Genomic DNA, 12,772 nt, shown 5'->3' on the forward strand with positions numbered 1-12,772 from the left:
GAAAAGTATAGCATAGGGAATATTGTCAATAAAATTGTAATAACTTTGGGGGCACCTGGGTGGCTCAGTCGGTTAAGCGTCCAACTCAAGATTTTTGGCTCAGGTCATGACCTCATGGTTCGTGCAACTGAGCCCCATGTGGGGCTCTGCACTGATAGCACAGAGCCTGCTTGAGATTCTCTCTCTCTCTCCCTCTCTCTCTCTCTGCCCCTCCCCTGTTTGTGCACTATCTCTCTCAAAATAAATAAATAAACTTAAAAAATAATGAAGACAATTGTTTATTATATATTTTTAAATTTTTTATTAAACTTACTTGAATAATATGAAAACACCCAGGCTACTATAGTGTTGTCCTGGGGGGTCAATACAAAAATTCCATATATACCTTTCTTAAGAATCCTTGGCTACACCTCCAGATACAAGAACGAAATAAGAGCAAGCAGAGACAGTAAGGGAAACTATTAGCCCCCAGTAAGCACAGAAGCCACTAGGAAAAGAATGCTTGCAAATTTCTTTAGGGGTCAAATGCCTACAGTTCATTGGACCAGGCAGATTCCCGTAACGACAAGCATTTCCTTAGGAGGGGAAAGTGGAAGAGGCAAATTATGAAGACAGTCTTGTGATGGCTGGGGTGGAAATGTCAGCAGGCAGAGGGGGAAGATTGGTTGGTGGTCAGCAGCCTTTGTTCATCTACATTTAATTCAACCCAACTGCTCTTTATTCAATATTTTTAGTGTCAGGATGATGTTAAACTCTGAGAAAGACACAAAGGTGAAAAAAGTAAAACAATGCCTAACTTCAGCAAGTTTACATCTAGTGGTATATTTCACCAGAAGAAAATAAGCAAACATGTGGCACAGGGGAATACCTTGAGTCTGAATCTTCTCTCCACCTCTCACTCCACACCTGGCCCAAGTTGTAGACTCTCTTCAGACCTCAGTAAGAATAATGTAATTAATATTTGCCTTGGAAGATGGTGAATACTGAAAAGGAGGAAAATGTCTATAATGTCTGACACAGAAAGAAGAGTTCCATCATAAATCAATATTTTTTTTTTACCCAACAAAAGAGACAAATCTCTAATACCCCCAGTCATCCAACTCTTCATTTCAAACTAGACCTTGTCTCAAATGACTAGAAAGGGAGGTCACAGCAGAGTGTTAAGAGAAGAATTTTTGGTTTCAGAGATTGTAGGAGCCCAGGTTCAAAGAGTATAAAGACTACTGAGTGGGGACAGTAGTTCAAGAACGGACTTTGGGGGGCACCTGGGTGGCTCAGCCGGTTGGGCGTCCAACGTAAGCTCAGGTCATGATCTCATGGTTTGTGTGTTCGAGCCCCACACTGGGCTCTGTGCTGACAGCTCAGAGCCTGGAGCCTCTTCGGATTCTGTGTCTCCTTCTCTCTCTGCCCCTCCTCCACTTGTGCTCTGTCTCTGTGTCTCAAAAATAAATAAATGTAAAAAAAAATTTTTTTAAATGGACTTTGGAACCTTTCCACATTATTATGTTATCCATCTGCTCCCAACCTATCCCCAAAGATGGAGGTGCTGAGATCCAAACTATACATTGCTGACACAAAGCTGCTTACAACCTTAAAAAGTGCAAGCCCTTTCTAATCTATCTGCATAGAACTTCCCCACTCCCTTACCTGCCTAAAATGTGATACCTAGCACTTCTGGACCCAAAACAGGTTGAGAAAACAACAAAACCCTAAGCCTGGAGGCATATAATTTATTCATTGATTCAACAAATATTTATTCAGCCACTACTGTGTGCTCTGGAACATTTTCTTCTCCCTGCATTCCTGGGGCTGCCTCTCTCTATTCTACCCTTGCTGACCCTGCAAACCTCTAGTTTATAATCTATTTACTGTTCCTTAGCCAATATCTCACCTCCTGACATGCGGGTTTACCATCCCTTTCTTCCACAATAGAATATTGTTCTATTACACTCCTGTCCCCCAGACTTTACTTCTTTCTTCCTGGCTTAATTCAAAGCTCTTAATCCCTTCATTATTCAGCTCCTCTTGGTTCTCTGCCTGTTCTCAAGTCACCCATACCACAGCCCCTGAAAAGAGCAAATGGGGCTGTAATTCATTTGCTTGTGATGAGCCAACTCGTGAGCAATCTAACTCAACAAATTCTGTAAAAGTAATAATAGTAACAATAATAGCCAGCACTTAAGACTGAGATTAGGGACAGGTTACAGTCATTAGTAATGACTAAGTCCAAGAACTAACTGTGGGAGTGAGTACATGAGGTAGGGTAGGGGCAAGGTCATTGGAGAAGGGGAATCTAAAGAAAACCAAGATAATGAAAAAATAACTTATGAGGATAAAACAATCATCAAGAAGTATGGCAGAAGTAGTGCAGGATGGAGGGATCTGGAGCTAAAATTTTAAGGAACGAGGGTGTGTGTTAGAAGAAGGAGGTAATAGAAGACTACAGGTAGGGTATAGCCTGATGACTTGAGAGTCAGAATTGGTTAGGAGCTCTGAGGGGTAAGGGGAATGTTCTGGAAGCAGTAATAAGGATAACCCCCTGTCTTAGTCCATTCACTCTGCTGTAACAAACTACCATTGACGTGGTGGCTTATAAACAACATTTATTTCTCATTGGAAATCCAAGATCAAGGCACTAGCAGATTCTGTGTCTGGTGAGACCTAGTTTCCTGGTCCATGGATGGCTATCTTCTTTGTCCTTATGAGGCAGAAGGGGCAAGGGAGCTCTCCAGAATCTCTTTAATAAGGGCACTAATCTCATTCATAAGGGCTTCACCCTTATGACCTAACCACCTACCAAGGGCCCCACCTCCAAAGAACACCCCACTGGGGGCTAGGTTTCAACATTTGAATTTGGAGAGAGACAAAAACATTCAGTCTGCAGCACCGACCCTGCTTGTGGGCCCATGATATGAGGAGTGTGGGAGAAAAAAAAGCCATCAGGAAAGGAACCAGTGTTCTCAAGAGAGCCAGGTCACCACTGTAGCAAGAAGCTGAAGGGAGTATCCAAGAAGTGAGGTAGAGGGAGGATGCCATGAAGTCACTGTGGAAGGGTTTCAGAAGTTGGGGAGCAGTGAGACATGGCATCAGAAAAGGGGCATAGGAGGCCACGTGGAGATCAGAGTCCAAAGAATGAGAGATGACCTGGGGGACCAAGGCTGACATTAAGGGGAGAGAGGCATGATGGGATTAGCACAGGCCCCCAGGGCCAATAGCAGTGGCAAAGCTGTACATATTAGGGGCCAAGAGTGAGGGTTTGCCAGGAACACTCAGAGTTCTTGCCCAGTGCAAATTCATAATCTGTTAGGGGAGACCCATACATACTGACAGAAAAATGCACCCCAGATTACTTCTGGAATTCAAAGACTATGGAAGCCCATCAGAAGGCCACTCAACTCAGAGAAGGCCAAGGAAAATGAGATGGGGGGTGGGGGGGTGGGGTGGAGAATGGAAAGACAATTCCATAAAACTACCACCACCACAAGAAAATAATTGAGATGCTCCTCCTATGGCAATGAGTGTACTGCACTTGATCTTAGCCAAAAGGCCAAGAAGTGGTGCAATGAGACTTTGTATAAATGGACCACAAGTTTAAAATGTAGTGCAATATTTTAGATTCACAGTATTTGAATAGTCTTTGATCTTGCAGATTGAAATTTATTGCTTTTGGCTAAAGAACTCTGCAAGATTATACAGCAAAGGGTGAATATAATATTATCTTTAATGTAAGTTGTAGAATTCTACATAGATGGAAGTTAGAGATTTTCTGAGGGTAAAAAGTAGGAAACATTTTAAAATTAAAAGTCTAATATATTCATTCCTATCTTTTTATTACTTAAGATGTCTGAAATTACCTCCAGTATTTGGGGTGATGGGAACAGGGGAAAAATTAAATTGATGGAACATTCCCTGACTCCCACATCTAAACTAGCCATACTCCTTTTATGTCAACATTTGTTGAATGCTCAGATGTATCTTATGTAACCCTCATAACCCAAAGATGATAATTTCCATTTTACTGACAAAAAATCTAATGCTTAGAAAGATAAAAACACTTGCCAGCGTCCCACAGTGAAGAGCTAAAGGAAATTCACAAGTCTGTTAAAACAACTGTACTTACCTTACACCATGATACAGTCACATTTTTAAGAGTTTTTAAGCTATTTGTGTTGTCGATACTAGTCACTGATTCACTTACCTCTTTCAGTAGTTTCAAGGAAGAACTCCAGTTGATTAGACCAGAAAAGCTTTTTACATAAAGTTGGATAAAATATAATGGGAAGAATCTTTCAGGAATTCTGCTGATTACAGGCTAGTTTAGCAAAGCGAAGTACAATTGTGTTCAGTAGAAGAAAAATATTGGAGACAGGCTGACAAGTTTGGCCAGCCAGAAAACCCTAATGGGAACACGTGTTATCACACCATGACTAGAGAGCTGATGTTGAAAATTGGCTTAGTCTGCATAGCATCCTCATTTAAAAAACAAACAAATAAAAAAGACATCAGTGGACCCATAGAGATGGCCTACTATTCAAATGTAGAGCACTGGGACACCTGGATGGCTCAGTCCATTGAGTGTCTTGACTTCAGCTCCTGGGATCAAGCCCTCAGTCTGGCTCCATACTGAGCGTGATGCCTGCTTAAGATTCTTTCTCAATTTGTCTCTCTCTCCCCGCCCTTCTCCCCTGCTTGTGTGTGCTCTCCTTCTCTCTCTCTCTGAAAAAAAATGTAGAGTATTTACTCATGTTAGATCTATGAGAACATGTTTTACAAACACAAAAAAGTTCAATCAGGAGTGATGAGACAACCATATATCAATCTCCATCAACGTTTATGGAATTCAGATAAAAAATCTGCAGAGCCCTAATGCAGGTCAGATGAACCCCAGGATTTTGTGAGACACACTTTAAACACCTAAATCAATTAAAAACTATTAGTATTCCTTTGCATGGCTATCCTATGTATTATTTAAATAATCCCCTACATGTGGGGAGTTTGGTTAGTTCTATTTTTCCCCAATGAAAATAACACTGTAATTAATACCCTTGTACATATATTTTGGCATAATTCGTTGTTTCCTTAGAAAAAATTCCTAGAAATGCTGGGTCAAAGCACAGATGTATTTTTGAACTTTTTGCTAGACATTGCCAAAATGCCCTCCACATATTCAAATACTGGGTTGAGATTTCTAGCTCAGTGAAAGGAATAAAAGGAAGAGATTAGCTTAGGGATCCTGGGTTTTAACCCTAGCTTCACCACTTGTTAGCTGTGTGGCCTTGGGCAAGTTATTTAACCATTCTGTGTCTCTGTTTCCTTACCTATAAATTGGGTATAATCAGTTCTCACCTCATAAAGTTGCTGTTAAGAATTAAATAAACTAAATAAATCTTTAGGGATGCCTGAGTGGCTCAGTCGGTTAAGCGTCCGACTTCGGCTCAGGTCATGATCTCACGGTCCGTGAGTTCAAGCCCCGCGTCGGGCTCTGTGCTGACAGCTCAGAGCCTGGAGCCTGCTTCGGATTCTGTGTCTCCCTCTCTCTCTGACCCTTCCCCATTCATGCTCTGTCTCTCTCTGTCTCAAAAATAAATAAAACATTAAAAAAAAGGAATTAAATAAACTAATGTGTATAAAGCTCTTAAAACAGAGACTGACTTATAATATGCCTTACATAAGTGTTCACTATCATAATTATTCCTGGTTCTTAGACATTGGGATTTCAAAAGCCAATTTAAAAAAAAAAGAATTTAAGGCAATATGAGTTTGACTTTTTTTTTACTTTACCAAAATAAAAACATTTTTTAAAAACCCAGTACATAAGCAATATTTCATAGAAAAAATATATCTTAATAACACTAAAAATTTAGGGAGAATACAGTATCAAAATAAATGACTTTTATTAATATATTTAGCTTTAACAAAGATTTTGTACATTATTTTTCTCACTTCTCTATGGAGCAGTGAACATTTGTTTACTGTTTGAGAACAAATGGACAGTCATATTTTCTAGAACTCTTACATTTCTATTTTTTACTCATTAATAGTTAAAAGTTTTTAATTTTTAGGAAAAAATAATCATAGAATTATTGACAGTAGCTTTTGTGAATTATGTGAACAAAAGATAATAGGATCCTAAGGTCAGCTTACTGGCTTTACAAGATGCAAATAACAGAGGAAAAGGAAACATTCTTTTAGATGGCTCTGAAAGAAAATAAAAGTGAAGCTTTTGGCCAAGAAACTTGACATCCCTACTTTTATTCTGATAGAGAAGTGCCTATAAAGCTGCTGAAGTGGAAATAAAATTCCTGAGTCCCTAAGGGCCACATCATTTATGGGGGAGCCAGGATTGGAATTAATTCCCAGCAAGACCCAAAAAGGAACACAAAAAACATGTGAACTGCACTAATGGCAAAGAAATTGATCAATGTGCAATTGTCTCCATCTTAAAAACCATTTGTTTGGGATGAATAATGAATGCTATTGCATTATTTGTTGACCAGTTTTCTAAGTCATTTGTTAATTGTCAGGCACACATTGAACAAATATCTAATTATAATCACTAGCATTTGATGAGAATTCACCAGGTGCCTTGCACTGTGTGTTGCATTCCCTCATTTCATCGTGACAGCCATTCTCTAAGGGAGTATTGCTCTAACTTCCTTTTTGAAGGTGACAAACTGACATAGAGAAGCTAAATCAAAGCCTTGCTCTAAAGTTACACAGATGGAACCAAAACACAAACCTAGTCTAGCTGACACCAGAGGTCTCACTCTTAACCAGGGTGTCACATTACCATTCCAGACCTATTTTATCTTTTTGATTTGATTTTATTTTAATCTGGTATTTTATCATTTTTAAATGTTAAGGAGAAAATACGGTGTTTCTATCTAACAAGAAAAGAAAACACAGACTATCATCATTAGTAAGTATCCTGGATTAGACCTGAACTAAAAGGAATCTTCCATCCCAGGCTAGGTTCCCTACTTACTCTGTTGACCTTAGTAGATTCCAGCCTTAGCTTTCTAATCTCTTTTTTTGAAATGAGTGATATCTAAAGTTCTGTCAGCCAAGGAATTTTTAGGGGTAAAGATTCAATTGATTTCTTCTTTCCTTAAATTGAAAATTGGCTCTTGGGGTGCCTGGGTGGCTCAGTCGGTTGAGTGTCCGACTTTGGCTCAGGTCATGATTTTGCAGTCTGTGAGTTTGAGCTCCGCATCGGGCTCTGTGCTGACAGCTCAGAGCCTGGAGCCTGCTTCAGATTCTGTGTCTCCCTCTCTCTCTGACCCTTCCCCGCTCATGCTCTCTGTCTGTCAAAAATAAATAAACATTAAAAAATATTTTCAATTGAAAATTGGGTCTAGTTAACAATTTAGGTGGGGCATATGGTGGGAAATGAAGACAACACTAAGAATCTTAAGAATTATTTTGGAAGATTACTTAGTATTTAGTATTTTTTAAAAGCTTCCTTTTTTTTTCTAAGTTTATTTATTTATTTTGAGGGAGACTGAGAGCCCGAAAGCGGGAGAGGGACAGAGAGAGTCCTAAGCAGATTCCATGCTGTCGGCACAGAGCCTGACTTAGGGCTTAATCTCACGAACCATGAGATCATGACCTGAGCTGAAATCAAGAGTTGAACACTTAACTGACTAAGCCACCCAGGTGCCCCTAGTATTTAGTATTACTTAGAAGATCATTTCTTTTATTAGTTATACATCTAGGAAGGTCTTAACAATTACAGGCACACATAAAGAAGAAATTTGTCTATGAACTATGGTACTGAAAACTCTCAAGGACTATGAAGGCTCTGAGATTGTATCTTACTTGTAAATTAACCAGTAAGCCTACCACAGTTTTATGCACGCTGGTAAAAGACATGAGACTCCTGAGTCAGACACAAAGTATGTTATTACTCACATCAATGCCAGTAGCCAGAGTATCAGCACTCTCTTACACTGGTTCTCAGAGTCTCAATCCCCACAAGGTGACATGAAAGGGCCCAGATAACATCTGCACATGCACTGGTTTGCATTACAGGAAAGGAACGCTGAATCTTTTAGAATAGGCAGCAAATAAACCTGTTCCTTTTCTCCAGAAGGAGACAGGACCTCTATTTTCCAAGACCATTCGCTATACAAACATCCTTGAAAGGATAGTCTAGAACGAATACAGTCAGTGCATCTGCTCACAAGATAGGCAGAAATGTGAGAGGCCCGTGGAAAATGTCTCCCAACACTGACCATTCTGCTTGTTAGAAGAATACATGTTTGGGGCGCCTGGGTGGCTCGGTCGGTTAAGCGTCCGACTTCAGCTCGGGTCATGATCTCACAGACTGTGAGTTCGAGCTCCGCGTCAGGCTCTGGGCTGATGGCTCAGAGCCTGGAGCCTGCTTCCGATTCTGTGTCTCCCTCTCTGTCTGCCCCTCCCCCATTCATGCTCTGTCTCTCTCTGTCTCAAAAGTAAAAAAATAAAAAAATAAAAAAAAAGAAGAATACATGTTTGAAGACTGTATCTTACTTAGAGCCATAGATTTTTATAAATGTTATAGAGGCGACAAATTATTCACCAGGATCTTGGATTATTCGTTTTCAAAAAAGTCAGTTGTGCCACTATGCCTGTCATATTTTCTACATATCCTAATGAGTCAATACAGATTTTTTTAAGTTTATTTATTGCTTTTGAGAGAGAGAGGGACCACATGTGCATGGGGGAGGGGCAGAGAGAGAATCCCAAGCAGACTCCATGCTGTCAGCACAGAGTCTGACATGGGGTTCAATCCCACAAACCCCAAGAGCATAACCTGAGCCAAGACCAAGAGTTGGACACCTAACTGACTGAGCCATCCAGGTGCCCCCAATACAGATTTTAATAATAAAATTTTCACACAATATAAAATGTGGTGTGGAAACTCACCCAGAGCATCCCAAAGTCAACATGCTCTAAATACACAACATGAGCATTTACACTAAGACTGCTGATTATAATATTCTAGAACAAAATCATTTCAGTAAACAGCTATGAGGTTTTTTTTAAAGTCTGAATCTTAAAGCCTAGATTGGATGATACTGAATCCCCATTTACTCATTATCTCTTGTGAGAGATAAATTGAAAGGAGGAGAGTTCTCTCTTAGGGACAGTTTTCTTATAAGAATACAAAATTTTGAGCTACTTTCCTTCTGATCCATCAATACTGTCCTCACTCCTAAAATTGCACTAGTTCCTTCTTCCCAATGGCTCACAGGATTCTGAGTCTCACAGAACCACCTCTTAATAATTAAAAGCTAATATAATGAGATTCAGAGATCTGTGTTCAGAAAATGCCTTGTTAAGTATGCACTGTTAAGTATTTAACAGTAATGCTGAGTAGCAGCAAGTTACAAAAATTAAACTTAAAAGCAAACCATTCTGTTCCTCATATCCATGAGTTTATAGTTATAGTTTATCCATGCAAGCCATTTTCATTGCCTTTCCCCTATTTCCTTGAATGTTACTCTATTTATGTCTTACAGTTTCCCCATTTACTCCCACAAGCCAGTTCCATGCACCATTCATAAAACGAAACAGTAGCAAAGATTTGCTGCTTCAAAATGAGGACATATATCCTTTTCCCCAAATTTATTTCACCCAAGTATAAACACCCACTGACAAAAAGATGTGGAAAATATGGTGTGATCGAGAACTGCATCTCATATATTGGGTTTTTTTAAAATAATATTTGTGTGGCAGAGTGTTATATATCTGTGTTTCTGTGGCTTTGGAAACACAACACTAGCAAATGTAAAATATAATTTTGTCTCCTAATTTCAATAAAGCTTGCTTTGGCAAATGTCTAGAAATAAACTCAAAATGTGATTGAAAGCCAATTTTTGTTGTTTTTTAAAAAATGTAACATTCAACCAAATCAGAGGTTGGTTTCAAAAGAAATGTCACTCTCCTTCTTTGAATGGCATAACACACACACGCGCGCGCGCGCACACACACACACACACACACACACACACACACACACACACAAATACACACGCCCTGGAGGATACTTAACAAGAGCTAAGCTCTAAAATTAAAGAATCTATAGAAAATACAATGATGCACCTGAAAATTATTTTCATTCTCTCCTTTGTGTGAAATTCAATCACATAGAAAGCAAACAAATGGAGCAAACAATGAAAATGGCACATGGGATTTTTTTCAATTACTATAAACTGCACTCTCTAACACAAAAAGACCACTTATGCAGCAATTGCATCTAATGATGTACATTGTTCTCTTGTCAGGCTATTTCTGATTTTAAAAATGCTGTTTCTTGGGACCTCATAACACTAAATCCGGTATTAACTCCTTTATAATAAGAAACTAACTCTTCCCAGAAATGCAAACTTAATATTGCTTTTATCATGATGTGTCAAAAAAAAAAAAGCCCACAAAAAAAGAAACCTTGGAACTTTGACAATACGAAGACACAATATGGTATTTATATCTTTCTAGAAATATTTCATTGAGTTTACTGTGACCATTCTAAGGCAGCAAAAATGAAAAGTATGAAATTTCATTGCTTTAACTTAGTTCTAACGTATTGCTTTAGAATTAAAAAAAAAAAAAAACAAGCTACTCTAATATATAAATACAGCCCTTATAAAAATACCAAAACATACATTTAACAGATTAATCTTCTAGAAAATTAAAATACACAAAATTCTTCTTCGTACTCCCTTCAAAAGCAATCTCTTATATTTATAAGATGACTCAAGAACAATTAAAATTTTGCTCCAAAAAACAAACAAAAAAACTAATTTAACACATCTCCTCATAACACATATCCAGGAGAATGATACCAAGAGGCTGTCTTAATTAAAAAAATATTTTTATTGGTATTAATATATGTTCAATTATCTCTCTAGAACCACATTATGTGAAAGAATATATGTTTATTAATGTTAATTAATATACATTTCTCTCTGTATATAACTACACCATGGGAAAGGACTGCAACCTCAAATTGAACTGGAGGATATTATATGAGGAATCTCATGCACATGCCCTCAGAAGAACAGAACTTAAGAATTAAGACACTGATTTCCCACAAACAGCTGATTTACAGAAGATGGGGCTTATCTCCTCATCAGTGAACATCCAGCAAGAATCTCTCCCCATCCTCCAGCCAATGAACTTACCACCTGGACTCTGGCTAGACTTTCCCATCTTTGCATTCCTTGTTCACAAGTCCACCCCAAACCCTTATAGCTCGCTACAGCATGAATTTCCCAAATTGCAATTCCTCCACTATTCCCAAATAAACTCAATTTCTGGTCCTTTGAGCTTGCCTCAGTTTACCTCTTTCTTTAGGCTGACATATGTGTCACATATATGTCACTTTCCAAACCTATGTCATTTGGGCTTGAATTGATAAGACATACAAGATGTAAATGACTTACTGCAGATGCCCTCCTCCTCCCAGATAGATTCAATTGCTTTAATGGGGAACAATCCCTTGAGCCAGAAGAAATTTAAACATCCATGACAGCTGGTGGTGACATTTCAAGCTCTTCTGCCACATTCAAAACAGACTCTACCACCCACCTGCTCTCATGCCTCAAAACGGTGATACCTATTGGTGAAAGCCTTGGAGTTCTACTCACACACACCTGAGACAATGGGACAACCAGGTGACAGATCTCACCACCTGCCAGTCCTCTTTCTGGAGACAATGTAGTATGGTGGAAAGAGCACTGGGCTTTGGAGTGAGACAAACCTGGAATCCAAACCATTTGCTCCCCATATTGATCCTTGGGCTAGTGGCTTTATAACTCTGAGTTTTAGGTGTCCTCAACCAGCCTTCAGGGTTGTAGTGAAGATTAGATAACATATGTAGAGCTTCAGGAAGAATGCATGACAGTGATAGGTAGACATGAGGGAGCCCTCCTGGTGGGGGAAGTAGGACAGGTTCCAAAATTTTGAAGGAGTTAAAGTATTTGTGAGATGTCTGAAAACTTGGGTCTTGGGCAAATCCTGAACATCACTATCAAGGATGGGAATTGTTTTGTTCATGCATTCCTTTATCCACTGCATACACATTTATTGAGCTTCTTATCTAGGCTAGTAAGGGAGACAGACTCATGCATTACTCATTATTAAGGCACAGGTGCTATGACATAGGTTAGCTGAAGGGAGGGTTGGAAATGACAGTCAGTAAGGTCCTCAAAACAAAAGGGGACCTTCCAGGTCAAGTCACATATAGTCAGAGAGGATTTAGTAGAACACTGCAGGGGAGTTTCAGGGCCACCGACGGTTCATACCTGTCTCTCTAGGAGTCTGTAGTGGGGAGCAATTGCACACCTTCTAGTGACCTGCAGGGTGGTTTCTCTGTCGCCACTGTGGCAGGCACTCACAAGGGGAGAGGTTATGAGTACATTCAGGCCACAAGGAGTTCCAGGCTTCCTTCCAGATCACTGGACCTTCACAAAGTGAATGGACTTCACTACCACCAATTTGAGAGAGCAGTTTAGTTACAAAGGAGAACCTGAAAGGCACAGAGAAGGTTTTCAGCTATTATATCCTTCCAAATGGGATGAGGGGATCAGATGCATTGTATACTTGATAATACAAATAACCAATCAAAAGTTTCAATATAAATTAGAGTGGATTGATGAATAATGAAGTGACAGCTGCTTCTGCTTCTCTGATTCTATACATTCCTGATTGTGTTGATGATGACAATGATGATGATTATAAAAATAATAACAGCAGCTACCATATTCTGGATATTTCTTATGTATCAGGC

The 12,772-nt window shown here is 39.2% G+C and overlaps 1 protein-coding gene across 2 annotated transcripts in view; it reads right to left on the reverse strand.

Annotated features, from left to right (window-relative positions):
• The window catches only part of LOC132693961 (uncharacterized), a 183,854-nt gene that overhangs the window by 148,178 nt on the left and 22,904 nt on the right, over window positions 1-12,772 (reverse strand). The window contains exon 3 of one of the 2 annotated variants that reach the window (XR_013556684.2): window positions 12,288-12,511. The exons of the other annotated variant lie outside the window; for it this stretch is intronic. The gene's annotated coding sequence lies outside the window, so the exon portion shown is untranslated. The remainder of the gene's footprint in view (window positions 1-12,287; window positions 12,512-12,772) is intronic. 2 annotated transcript variants of the gene reach the window in all.

The sequence above is a fragment of the Panthera onca genome, chromosome B4 (assembly GCF_046562875.1).
Source record: "Panthera onca isolate mPanOnc1 chromosome B4, mPanOnc1 haplotype 2, whole genome shotgun sequence".
Classification (NCBI taxonomy): Eukaryota; Metazoa; Chordata; class Mammalia; order Carnivora; family Felidae; genus Panthera; species Panthera onca.